Here is a 15,000-nt window from a genome sequence, read left to right as displayed (position 1 = left end):
TACACACACTGGCCTGTAGTAGTTGCAACACACTCATTATTTACATTGCATTTAATTTTGTCAGAGATAATGCTGTGTGTGAGGGCAGCACTGTCTCAATCTCAAACGTTGGATCAAAGCAGCTGTGCTGTTGGCCCCGTGGTGGTATGACTGGTGCTATTGTAATATCGGTGACTTCTTGCTCGTCTTCGCTTTATACAGTGATTCACTCTCTTGGCAATCTTACTGCTGTCAGGGCACCTTTGCATGGTGATAGAGAGAGAGAGAGAGAGCTGTGGGAATGATTCAGAGGGCGCAGGAAAGGGCTCTATATCAGAGGTCGCTGTGTGTCAGAATCAGAAGGCTGGTTTCTATCGTGTAGTCTCAGAGCACTTTGGTATATGGAAGAGGGCACACTGCATTCATATTGATATTCTCTGTCGGTGTTACTAGTTTCTAGTCAAATCTTAAGAATAAATGAATAAAGAATCACTCATCAAATTTCTTCAAGGCGATTAAAAAACCCCAAAAGAAATCTGATGAGTGCTTGTTTAAAATTCATTTGTTCTTGAGATTTTAGTTCATTCATAGACAAAGTCTAGCACCCAGTCTATGGCATTAGACTACAAGGTGTCGAGCGCGCTTCCTGATCCTTCATGGTTTGAGGATGATTCAGTGTGCACAAGAAAGGGCTCAATTTCAGAGGTCGCTGTGTGCAGGATCAGAACGGCTGGTTTCAATGTAGTCTCAGAGCACTTTGGCATATGGAAGAGGGGGCACAGCATTTATTTTGATATTCTCTGTTGCTTTGCTGTTGCTCTCATACTGTTTTTCTTCCATATGACTTTTCTTGTTTATTGATATTGCACACTCAATACCCATTGGGATATGAAGCAGGGCACACAATGAAAATGCGGTGCTGATGCAACGCCTAGAGAGCACCCTGGGACCAAACACAATCTATATGATGTTAAGTCAACTATGGTATGACTTGACACTGCATTTTTTTAAAACCGTGGCATGGCGTTCATTTTAATATGTGTTGCTGTGTTGCTGCTTATACCGAAATGACTCTATCCGTTCCACGTCCCATATTTCTTTCCACTACTGACTTGCAGACATACACAGAGAGACACATGCACCGGACACTCACAAATGTGCACATACATATGCATACACACAGAAGAAATGTGCCCATATGTATGCATACGGTACACACAGAAGCACACAGTCACAATACAGACAAAATCACTCAGACACAGAGAGAGAGAGAGAGAGAGAGAGAGAGAGAGAGAGAGAGAGAGAGAGAGAGAGAGAGAGAGAGAGAGAGAGAGAGAGAGAGAGAGAGAGAGAGAGAGAGAGAGAGAGAGTAGAGATACGGCACAGCTACAAATCCAGACATACAGTACTTAGACTTGTCTTCTAGAGGTTAATTTGTCCTTGGGTCGAGTGGAGAGCAGTGTATAGGATTGTGAAGTGGATAAGAGCTGTGTTTCACCTCTGAAGTGAGATGAACACTTTAAATGGTAATACAAACCTCGAGAGCCTGTCTGTGTCTGTGTCTGTGTCCACCTCATCGCACAGACAATACACACTACTTTGCAGTGTTCAATTCAATACTTGAAGAGTTAACACCGACAGAGTCAAGCCTACACTGTAAGTGTTACACTACCACTGCGCAATTGGCTGTGTACCAGACCAGGAGTACTTGTTATTACCCACCAACACCACAGTCAGCCTCACAATGTCCAGTAAAAAAGGCTTTCGTGCCTACATACAGTGTTACCTTTTCTGCCTTCTCACTCGCTAGCAGGGGCCAGAGCTTCATCTAAGCTCCTGGGGTAAACACCGGTTGATATTCCTTGCAGATTCCCCTTCCCGAAATAACGTGGCTCGTTGTCACCGTGAACGGTTAGGCTGTTTAATGTCGTCTCCACACAAACACAGGCATAACAGTGGGCATGAAAAATAAAGAAGACCTAGCTTATCTCTGCTACCGCTGACTGACCCACTATCTCTCACGTAATCATACCGCCCCGTTACTGAACATTCCATTACCCATCATTAATAAAGCACACAGACCCATTTCCTGTAACAAAATATCTCTTTGAAACAGTGGATCTGGGTGAATTGCATTGTGAATTTTTGGCGGTGTTGAGTTCCCAACTCCTCGGTTGGTGCCTGGTGATGGACATCGAGACTGTCTGTTTGAATGAGGGGGATTAACGGACCTCGCCTCTCCACAGTTTATACAGTATAGGCAGGGCTGCACTGATCACCTGGCATACCGGGCATTTCCCGCTGGGCCCTGCACCCTTGTGTGCCCTTATTTTCAGAAATATAATAAAAATGTATTATTATTATTATTATTATTTTACATTTCTGAAAATAGGGGCCCACAAGAGTGTGGCGCCCACCGGTGAGCGGTTTGTCGGTGAGTCAGTTCTGTGCGACTAATTATGAGGAGGCCCCTTAAGCCAAAAGTGCCCAGGTCCTATTTTTCCCCCAGCCCAGCCTGGTATGTACCGTAGGTGAATGGCAGGGAACCACAGGTGATTGGCGGCACTCGTAAATAATTCAACATGTGACAATTATCGCTTCAGAGGGTGTCGGGAAAACAGTGCGGTAGCATTAGCAGGCAGGCAGGCAGGCAGGCAGGACAGGGCTGGATCAACACACAAGCTAGACATGTCTGCAGCTTAGTGGGCCCACCTGACAGGGGGCCCCCACCTGCCAGGCCAAAGGTGAAGTCAAGAAGCATTATTGAAAAAATATTTGTTTGTGTTGAGCACAGTTGGTAGACATATTGGTAGACATGTTATCCTTCATTCCTTAATCCTTAATTCGTAATTTTGAGACTCTCTATGTAAATTTGTCTCCAAATTTGCCATCTGTGGGGGCCCACAGAAACCTGTAGCCTAGGGGCCCCAGGCCACCTTAGTCCGGCCCTGAGGCGGGCTCATGCAGAGATGGACGCCACCGAATGGCAGCCAATTTACGGTAATGATGAGTAAGTAGCATGATGGACGTTGGACAGAGACACAGAGACAGGCACACGCTGACACACAAGCACACTTACCGGTACCCTCATGGAAAGGTCTTCACACACATGCACATACTGTACATATACACACTTACTGGCATAAACCACTCACACAGGCATACATGGACGAGTGCGCGCGCACACACACACACACACACACACACACACACACACACACACACACACACACACACACACACACACACACACACACACACACACACACACCACAAGCAATGCATACAGACAAGCACAAACACTTTAGTGCGTGCGTACACAGTCGTGCACACACACACACACACACACACACACACACACACACACACACACACACTTACACATGCTTTTCCGACACTCTCTTTCCGACTCTGTTGGTGCTGACCCATGCTTTCACACAGAGGGACTCACAGCATCACGCTGAGCATTCAGACGGATGTAATCATTTATTAATCCATGTTTGTCTATTATTCATACAAGCACGCACACACGCACACACGCACACACACACACACACACACACACACACACACACACACACACACACGCATACACGCATACACGCACACACAAAGCCCCCCCCCTCCCCCTCGCACACACACACGCACAAGCACGAGCGTGCGCGCACACGCACGCACACACACACACGCACGCACGCACGCACGCACGCATGCACGCATGCATGCACACACACACACAGCCCCCCCACACTCAAACATGCACATGTAATGTAAGTCACTTATACAAGACAGCAATTAGGCATGTACGTACTAGTGGCTTACATGACAGCCCTATTTTAAAGTGTTACCGAACAGTGAGCTACACAGTACAGCTAGCTAGTCTGGATCTGGCATTGCTACGGCAGAAAAGATGCATGTATTCTGTCCTACTTCAGTTATGCAAATGCAGAGCTGTGGGAGGACGGGCCGGGCCACCTGAGATTAGTGAGAACGGAACAGGTGAGAGACTGGATTACTATGTGCCTTAAGAAAATAACTATAGCCTGCCCTGCTTTACCGCGCATGTAGAAACGAGTATTCTTAATGCACAGTGTTGTACTACAGTATGTGCTTTTCTTTTCAAATACTTTCCAGCAGATTATGACTTGAGATTATATACGTTACAGTGGTGTTTCTCAACGGGGGCGTTGGGGAGCCCTAGGTGGGCGCTGAGACGGACACAGCTGAGACGGAGCGAGGCTTAGTTCCCTTTGGGGAGCATTTGTCCATTTTATTTTTCAATACTAAGGTGGCTGTTTGCAGGCTTATGGTGAGGTCAAGGGGGTGTTGACAGGCTTGTAATGACGTCGAGGGGGCATTTGTTCAAAACAGATTGAGAACCACTGCGTTACAGTTTGTCAGTAGTTTATATAGTGATTAAATACTGTGGCCTGCCCTACTTCACAGCATATGTAGAGGAGAGTATTCTTTCTTATTGCATCTTATTGTACAGTTCGTGGCAGGGCCCTTGTTGTATGCACACCGTAGGCCTATGTTTTTCCAGTGTTAATTCAACACTTAGTGAGTCATATTTGGCACCCCTCTAGTTGCTTCCTCTACACTCTAAGTGTTCAATTAACATGGCTACATTTACTGTGCGCTTTTCTTTTCATATAGCCTACGTACTTTACAGCAGGTTATGATTTGAGATTATATACGTATTATTTCAGTAGTTTAACCCCTTAAGACATGGCATTATAAATGATCTGTTACCAGAACGGCAATGACCAAGACGTAATGTATTACTTAAGGCCCCGTGCACTGTCGTAGTACTATAGCAGTTAACTTTCAATGTCTATTACAGCTTGCCACAGAGGTACGGCGTGCAGTAAGGGGCTACATAATCAACTTTATTTAAACTTAGTTTAACAGACTCAGGGTCCACATTATACACACACACACACACACACACACACACACACACACACACACACACACACACACACACACACACACACACACACACACACACACACACACACACACACACTTAGATTATAAAACATAAAAGTCCCCCCACACGCAGTATCGACATCATTTCTAGGTTTTTCTCCATGATACCTTGCTGTACCTTGTGATTTGTGTTTTTTTCCCTGGTGTATATTTCCAAGCCACCTGAGTTTTCTGTGGCTGAGATACGTAAGTTACTGTAATTACCCGTTTCTGCTTCAGCAGCACACATCAGCATCACCCCGCCCGGGACGACTGAAGAGACTGCTGTGGTGTAATTAAACCATGCTGTCTCAACGGGTAGAATATATACCGGTCCCCAGGGTGGAGCAGTGCAATTACAATCATCCATGCAAGCACAGACAGCCGCGCTATTACGGTAAGGTCCTGGGGTGCATTTCTCAAAAGAGAAGTTGTTAGCCTGTGTTAGCAACTTCGGTAGTTGCCAATGGAAAAATGCATTGAAAACAACAAAGTAGCTAATGTAGTAAGCAACTTTGGTTTTGAGAAATGCACCCCAGAATTATTCCTCTGCACTTTACCGTAATAGAGACTCTGATTGTGCTTGTATGGATGATTATAATTGCAATACTTTTTTTTTAAAAAGTAACAGTTTTTATTGGTTTTCCTCAGAAGAAAAGACAATTATGCAATGTAACTTTTTACATGTATTTACACAGTTCATAATTCATGCAAAATGATGTGTAGGATGACGATTCAGTTGTTTATCATACTCAGACATTACATGGCCATAAAAAATGGGGTGCAAATTCCAGCCCAGCACCAAACAGTTACTTTAAGTTTGTGAACAAATGCTCAAGATGATCAAATTGGATTTGTGCTCTGTAAGATGCCTCGTGCAGCAAGCTGTCCGTTGGACTGCCTCCAAGCGTGCCACTTGCAAAATTAAGCCCTGAGAAAGGATACAAATTTGTTTGCAACCCGTAGTTATTATTTGAAAACATTACTGCATAATTGCAGTAGTGTTTTCAGATGCCTTCGAAATGTCATGTTGGGTCCTTTTGAATAGAGCAAAGGTTCACTACCATTGCAATACCTATGCCTGACCTTCCTTACCTGGTGAATTTACTGAATTCATCCAAAAACTTGCCCGAAACAACACAAGAACATCATTTTTTGGGGGCTTTTGGGACATTTCTCCAGAGTCAAGACCTTACCTTATCTACATTTTGTTTTCTTGACATGTTGTTTTGCTTTACAGTGAGACTATAGGACAGGTCTCGAGGGACTAAAGACTCATACAGTCGATCCTCCTGCAACCTCAGGCAGCGACGATGTTGCACCCTTTTGCCAGATTTGGCGGTTTTTCTCCCAATTGGGCTGCTTAGAATGACCGTCTGTGGGTAAAAAGCGTAAAATAGGCCATTTGGGCCGGCTTTATTTTAATCAGTAGAATTTAGTTCAAATCGGGCGTGATTTGGTGCTTCCAGGTGGGTTTTGAGCATTTTTTTTTGGGCTGGAAATAGTCAGCCTCATCTGGCAACCCTGGTTGCACCCACGTGTTAGATTAAGGTTCCCCTGATCTCATTGACTCTCTGCTCGCTCGCATACATGAGCGGTGTGAAGCCAGGACAATAAATCTCTACAGCAATCAATGCTCATCGCCACGACCCGACCCCAGCCACCACCACCCTCTCCCTGCATTAGCTACTGCTCCTAATGCCTTTCTCTGAGTGCCTTCGGTTGATCTGTTTCTCTGTCTCTCTCTCTCTCCTTCGGATTTTTCTTCTCTCTATCTGTTCATTCCCCCATATCCTTTTCCCTTACTTACCCTTTTGTCCCACTCTCCTCCTTCAACCTTTGTCCTTCTCTCCCCCTCCCCCTCTCCACACCATACCCCGTTGCCTGTCAGGGTCTGTGTAATGCTGGGTTATTGCGCTATGCAGTGCTGGGTTTTTAGGCTAGGTGTGTGTGGTGCTGGATGCTGGGTTATTCTGCTGTGCTATTAGGCATGTGTGGTGTTAGATGCTGGGTTATTGGGCTGTGCTGTGCTGGGCTATTAGGCGTGCTGGGTGCTATATGCTGGGTTATTCTGCTGTGCGATGTGGTGCTGGGTTATTGGGCTGCCCTGTGCAGTGCTGGGCTATTGGGCTGGCAGGCTGTGGGGGCTGCGAGGTCTATAATTGCCGGCTGCAGTGTGGCATCATCAGTGAGGGGCGTTTGTGAAGAGCCGACTGCAGTGTGCCATCATCAGTGAGGGGCGTTAGTGATGAGCCGTATAATTACAACTGCTCACTGCTTGCCTCTCACGGCTCGCCGGATATAATCAGGGAAGCAGCCGACAGCAGGGGGCAAAGGGGTCATTGGTCCTGGGCCCAGGTAGAGAGGGGTTTTTGAAATTTGAGTTTCTATTACATTGTATGTATTGGAATGGGGGGGGGGCTTTTCAGGTGACTTTGTTTGTTCTGGGCCCAGCAAAAAGCTGTCAGCAGCCCTGCGTATAATTACAATTGCTTGCTGCTCACCGCTTGCTGCTTGGTACTTGCTGCTCACAGCAGCCATGCTAGCTCACAGCTCCTCACACTCTTATTGTGTACTGCACATCAGGACAGGGGATATTTGTGGGCCCCACCTGACGGCCACACAGCCCCAATCACACCAACACCATATCCGACCACACAGCCCCAAATCACACCAATACCACATCTGACAACACAGCCCCAAATCACACCAACACCATATCCGACCACACAGCCCCAAAATCACACCAACCCCACATTTGACCACACAGCCCCAAATCACACCAACACATCCGACCACCACACAAAGCCCTATCACACCACCACATCCCACCATACAGCCCCCAATCACACCAACACCACATCCGAACACACACCACCACATCCGGCCACTCATCGCCCAATCACACCGCCACATCCAACCACACATCGCCCAACAATCACATCAACACCACATCCCACCACACAGCCCCTAATCACACCGCCACATCCAACCACACCTCGCCCAATCACAACACCACATCCGGCCACTCATCGCCCAATCACACCAACACCATATCCGACCACACAGCCCCCAATCACACCAATACCACATCCAACCACACATCGCCCAATCACACCACCACATCCGAACACACAGTACATTTCGCAGTGTTAATTCAGCGCCTAATTGGACTCCTCTGTGTTGTATTCACGGTTCTAAATTCACTTTTTTCATCACCAACCAAAATGCTTATAGGTGTTAATCTTACTAGACAAACACACACTCACCAATGGGTCAAAGGCTAGTATTTGGTATTTTCTACCAGCCAAACCAAATTTTCACCAGCATTTGGCTGGTTGGCGTGTGTGTTACGTAATTTAGAGCCCTACCCTGGTTGAGTTAGCTCTTGTGAAATTTGCTCTGTGTGTGTGTACCTCCTCTCCCACCCACCTAGCCCCTCGACAGGGGAGAGACGCAAGATGAAGATTAAGTAGCAGCACATAGCGATTACTCAGCGAGGAGGAGGAGGAGGACGTTGTTCTAGCTAATGGGTTCCAGCAAAGTGTTGTGTCCAGTGTTGCCAGATTGGGCTGTTTCCTGCCCGGCTGGGCTGCTTAGGATGGCCGTGTGCGGGGGGAAAATGGCATTTAGCAGAAAAACCTGCCCGAGTTTTGGCATAGAAATCAATAGAATTGGGCTGGATTTTGTGCTTCTAGGCGGGTTTTGAGCATTTTTTGGGCTGGAAATCATCAGCCTCATCTGGCAACCCTGGTTGTGTTTCTGGAGGAGATAATCAGGAGGAAAGTTATTACGCAACACCAGTGTCACCCAGAGGGGCTCCTCTCTTCTCTTCTGGACGGTTATTAAGACTGGGAGCGTGACTAACTGTCTGGTGGTTTGGTGGCAGCTGTGCGTGCGTGCGTGCGTGCGTGTGTGTAGGTGTGTGTGTGTGTGTGTGTGTGTGTGTGTGTGTGTGTGTGTGTGTGTGTGTGTGCGTGTGTGCGAGTGTGTGTGCATGCATGCATGAGCTTGTGTGTCTGTGTGCATGCGCATGTGTGTCTGTGTCTGTGTCTGTGTATGTGTGTGTTCTCTTCTCTTGTTGTCTCTCCATGGCTGGCAGCTGTGTGTGTGTGTGTGTGTGTGTGTGTGTGTGTGTGTGTGTGTGTGTGCGTATGTGCGTGTGTGTGTGTGTTTGTGTGTGTGTGTGTGTGTGTGTGTGTGTGTGTGTGTGTGTGTGTGTGTGTGTGTGTGTGTGTGTGCTCTTCTCTTTTCTCTTGCTGTCTCTCCATTTTCACTGCAGGGGCAGGTGCTGAGAGTGCCTAGTGTTGTGTTGTGATGTAAGGTTAAAAAACAAAACAAAAAAACATCTTTTAACAGGAACAGCGGGTTACTGATGTCAAAATGGAAGGGTGGCAAGGCTTGGGGAAGGGTGACATGACCCAGAATGAGTGTAGCAAGTAAACAGATATACGCAAGCCTTCCCTTCTCTCAAAAAGCAGCTGCTTTTGTTACTGGAGAACTAGAGGGAAGGGAAGACTGCCAGACCGCAACAAAGACTGCACTACAGGCAGATAGACCACCAAACACACTGCCTGACTGACAGACAGACCACCAAACACACTGCCTGACAGACAGACAGACAGACAGACCACCAAACACACTGCCTGACTGACAGACAGACAGACCACCAAACACACTGCCTGACTGACAGACAGACAAACCACCAAACACACTGCCTGACAGACAGACAGACAGACCACCAAACACACTGAATGACAGACAGACAGACCACCAAACACACTGCCTGACAGAGAGACAGACAGACAGACCACCAAACACACTGCCTGACAGACAGACAGACCACCAAACACACTGCCTGACAGACAGACAGACAGACAGACAGACAGACAGACAATCAAACACACTGCCTGACAGAGAGACAGACAAACAGACCACCAAACACACTGTCTGACAGACAGACAGACAATCAAACACACTGCCTGACAGAGAGACAGATATACAAACAGACAGACAAACAGACAGACAGACAGACAGACAGACCACCAAACACACTACCTGACTGACAGACAGACAGACCATCAAACACACTGCCTGACAGACAGACAGACAGACAGACAATCAAACACACTGCCTGATAGAGAGACAGATATACAGACAGACAGGCAAACAGACAGACAGACCACCAAACATACTGCCTTCCAGACAGACAGACAGACAGACAGACAGACAGACAGACCACCAACATACTGTCTACCAGAGAGACAGAGACAGACAGGCAGATATACTGTCTGCCAGAAAGACAGACAGACAGACAGACATACATACTGCCTGTCAGAGAGACAGATAGAAAGACAGACAGACAGACAGACAGACAGACAGACAGACAGACAGACAGACAGACAGACATGTTTTTGTGTTAAGAACGAACCACCGAAGAACTATACACACATGAAACATTTCTGGGGTTATTTTTGCTGTGTATATTTGCCCCTGAAATGCAAGGACAACCAAAACATGAGGCACAAGTGCTCTAGTGTGTCCCTGACTCCCCTTACTGATGAAGGTCTTAACACCTGCAACACATTTCTGTTGTGTAGTTTGCAGCAGAGCCGTCTAATAAGAGTTGCGCAAACCGGGGACCAGGAAGTCGGTTGGTGATGAGATTCGCATAGATTAAAATGTTTCTTAACAGTAAACTTCTGTTTGTTGGAAACTAACACAGAACCATCACATACCAAACAAAGATTAAGTACAAACAAATTACATTACCTTTACCACATTTTCTGTGTTCTACGGCCACCTCCTAGAACTAAGTAACTACTTCTAATAGAACTAAAGTCAATGGGGATTTCCATGTTAATGCTCAATGAGGCTCCATGAGAGCCGCCATTGCTGTGGAAAGATTGGTACATTAAGGTCTATGGGGGTGACGTAACTCTGTTATTAGATGGCTCTGGTTTGCAGGGCTGTAACAATATTGTATCGAACCAAGAAATTGTGATACGCTGAGTCACAAGACTCTATCATGATTCAGGAAGTTTGTATCGTAATACACCCTTTCAAAGTTCTGTTACCTTTTAGAAAACAACCACATGCTGTGATGTCATAGTGCTTCCAAGCTTCCAATCAAAATTCAAATCAATATCATTATGATTTTAAAAGAATAAAATAAATGAAATAGCATCTTGTAACCTATTTTACCTATAAACAATCGTCAAAAACATACATTTAAAAAGTAATGGAATGTATTAAACCATTGGTCAAAAATGGTAATACGAACCGAATTATGAGTTAAGTGTATCGTTACAGCCCTAGTAGTTTGCTTGTGTCAGTGTCAGTGATGTGATATGTTGTGTGTAATCCTTCTACACACTATTAGTCCACGGGCCAGGTGAGATGTCGGTACCACTCAGAGGGGCAAAGGTTGCTTATATTTTTTGAAAAGATACATGTCTGAAGTTAACATTTTTGTATGATAACCCTTCTGGAAGTACAGCCAAGTTAGGGTTATCATACGTCAAAGTAACACCCCCCCATCAAAAATAAAGGTTTTTAAGATGGGTGCCTGTCTTTCTACTGGCCCTTGTTTAAGACATATAGGGATGGTTAATTATGTTATGTAAGGTATCGTTGCGAAGGGGACACTCTGAGCTTTCATCCAACACCTTTCGAGAACATTTTGGTTAAGTATAGCCCTCCCTGCAGCTCTTCAAACATTTACTCAGACACATTTTTTTCCATTTTCGCCGATATCATCTCTTGTCTTTTCATACTGTGGCATCAGGGAGCATCAGAGAGACCTATTTTAAACTCTAAAATATTGTCTTGAGTATCAGGAATCTGAAAATGTATCCTTTCACTATGTTATCCCATGTTTAGGGGGTGATTTTCAGTCTTGTATCAGGCATGCCACTTTTTTGTTGCTGTTTTTTGTGTGCTAATGTCTCGTATAGTCAGGAGGCAAGGCCTTTTTGAGACAGTCTGCGGTTGGTTATCATAGGCTTGTTATATATCATCAGGAAAGCCGACAGGGGGGGGGACAAAGGGATGTTTTGTCCCGGGCCCTGGGAGAGAGGGGGGCCAGAATTGGATCCTCATTACATTGTATGTATTGAATTTGGGGCCCTTTCAGATGTCTTTGTCCCGGGCCTAGCCAAGGCTGTCAGTGGCGCTGTATATCATGAAAGCTTGGATTGTATAGTATACAGATATGACCATGTATTTGGTGTACCCATTTGCATAGCAACCTATTTGCATAGCAACGGTTGCCAATTTGTTGTTATGACTGAAACTTAATTATATGTCCAAAATACCTCAAGACGTTTCAACCTTGAAGATGAATTTGAGTGGTAACCGTAATATATCTGACTCCCACTCCACTTTTCTTTTTTACACCGCATTGTACATGACCCCACACTACTCTATCAGTTCCATGTAGTGGTAAACTGGCAACGCTTCTAGGGCCATTCTGCAATTGGTTATCATAGCTCATTATACAACATATTAAAGCTTGGAGTTTGCAGTATGGGATATTATGATATATTTGCTGTACCTATTTGCCTAGCAACGCAGGTAAAGGATTTTCCTCACCAACCAGCATCAATGATACAGTTTCTCAGTGATTCCATTGTGTTATCCGTGAATCCTGACTACTTATACTTATACTTATACTGTCCTAATATCAGTGTTGTGATGCAATACATCAAGAGGTTATATACATCTGCTACATATGTGATAATGGCCCATTTGATGTTAGTCTTCCAACCGAAATCACAGCAAATGTGTGAGAAATACAATAGGCCTTTAAACACATCGTGTCAACTTTAGTAGACATATTGTGTCATGTTAAATATGACTTAAAAATGTTTGGTTACTACATGTCAGACCTACCGTTATCTTAATTTTACATGTGCTTAGCAGCAGAGATGGGAAAAGAGTTGAAGTTGTACTCAAGTGAGCGTAGGCCTATCTTTCTTAAATCTTACTCGAGGGGTAAGTAAAAGTGATGTACTCATCCAAAATCTGCTCAAGTAAAGGTAAAGTAGTTCAATAAAGTACTTAAAATATAATTTGAAGAAAAATAGTTCTTTGTTACTTTCAATTAGATGTCCTCTAGAGGCCTAGGCCTCTTTTTTGTTTTTTTATGGCTCAGTTTGTGACAGGACAGGATTGGCGAGAGAGAGAGGCGGCAGCCTGGTGCCCTATCTAGCAACGGTCCATGCCTAGTCCTTTTGAGATGCTCTTCATTTAGTGGTGTATCAGAGGTGTCATGATTTATAGCAAAATGTAAAAACTCTCTGTGATATAACACTTGAAGATCATGAAGAAGTTGAACATATTGCAAAGGAAGAGTGAGGGACAATACCATCAGAAAAGTGCAAAAAGCTCATTGATGAATGCAAAACTTGTTTGGAAGCTGTCATTGGCATTGTTGCCCCCAAATACTACTGGTGAGGACTGTATACTGACCATTCAGAAGACACAAATATAATTTCAGCAGGGGATGATTTCTTGGCACACGTTGGGCCCCTTTGTACCAATCAAGCATCATTACAATGCCCCAGTCTACTTGAGCATTGTTGCAGGCAGTTAAATGGCTTCTTATGGCAAAAGGGGTAGGCTACAGCCCAGTACCAGCCCAGCAAGGTGTACCTACGTGTACATCTTCTTTGTGTATGCATTTTTTCTTTCTAAAGTGGTATGTAGTATACAGTATACAGTGTACAGTTTTATGCATAAGTCAGTATACAGGTGGGATTTCAACCTGCAACCCTCTGATCTGATGTCCATCTCCTGAACCACTACGCCACAACTGCCCCATGTGCTGTTACAGTATGTGTAACATGGCTGTTATGTAACTGTATGAATGTCACAGTTGGTCCTACTCTCTACATTTACAGTGCATGTGCAGGGAGTACTACTCAGTGTGATATGAGGTTCTGTGCTATTGTAACATTAGCACACGTAGAGTAGCAGGGCAATAACAAACGCATTACATCTACTGTGACTACCAGGTTCATAGAGTTCAATGTTCAGCATGGTATCTTATTGTAATGTACTCTACTGAACTATCCTCTATTGTACCATACAGTATTCTACTCTATTTCACTCTGCTCCATTGTTCATTACTGCTGCTTTGGTCTAGGGATGGGTCTCAGTGTATGCCTGGGAAGTGAGCTGCAGTTGCTCAGTTGGTACACCAACACATGTGAATACAGTACATGTATGCATGTTGCTTCATCGGTGGCATGGTGTAGTAGTTGTTTCAGCAGTATGAAGTTCAGAACTCGTGCTGTCTTTGCAAAGCTCTGATGACATTGTACCCCACTCTTCCTTTGCAAACCTCTTCATGATCTTCACCTCAAGTGTTCTTGCGGAGCGTTTTTAAATGTTACTGTAAATCATGATACATGTGGTGCGATACATGATACAAGGCCTCCAGGAGGAGAGAAGTGCCGCAAACTCTCGAGTTAAATAAACAAGTTTTTAATGTGATAACTGCACTCAGGACCCACCAGGTTAGTGGGGGGATTAATTAACCAGTGCTCTCCACCATCCTCTTCCATGACTGAGGCACCCCAATTACGGTACCGTCCCACTGCATGCTCCCTTTCGGATGCCCTTTGGGGGCTGCCTCCTTGCACGGGTGAGGCATAAATGCAATGTTGTCGTGCGCACAGTGTGTAGTGTGTTGTGGAGTGCTGTGTCACAATGTGAATGGGTGTAGGAGTTAACTAGTTGGGCTTTCACTTCACTTTCACATGACTACTAAAAAGGGACAAGTTAAGGGATGAGTTTATGTTGTGTTTTTCACACAATTGATATGATTTCAGTTGCAAAACTAATATCAAAGGGGACATTATCACATATATTTCTGGTATATAACCTCTGGGTGCATAACAACATTGATTTTAGGACAAGTAGTCAGGATTCAGACACCATATAACACAATTGAATCACTGATAAACTATATCATTGATGCTGGTTATGGAAAATTATTTGCCTAGTTAACATTGCTCTGCAAACAGGTACACCAACTATATGATA

The 15,000-nt window shown here is 44.9% G+C and overlaps 1 protein-coding gene across 1 annotated transcript in view; it reads left to right on the top strand.

Moving 5' to 3' along the window:
* The window catches only part of LOC134446548 (NMDA receptor synaptonuclear signaling and neuronal migration factor-like), a 44,013-nt gene that overhangs the window by 1,024 nt on the left and 27,989 nt on the right, over positions 1-15,000 (top strand). The window lies entirely within an intron of this gene.

The sequence above is a fragment of the Engraulis encrasicolus genome, chromosome 3 (assembly GCF_034702125.1).
Source record: "Engraulis encrasicolus isolate BLACKSEA-1 chromosome 3, IST_EnEncr_1.0, whole genome shotgun sequence".
Classification (NCBI taxonomy): Eukaryota; Metazoa; Chordata; class Actinopteri; order Clupeiformes; family Engraulidae; genus Engraulis; species Engraulis encrasicolus.
The sequence above is the reverse complement of the archived record's forward strand: the minus strand, read 5'-3'. Positions and strand labels throughout refer to the sequence as shown.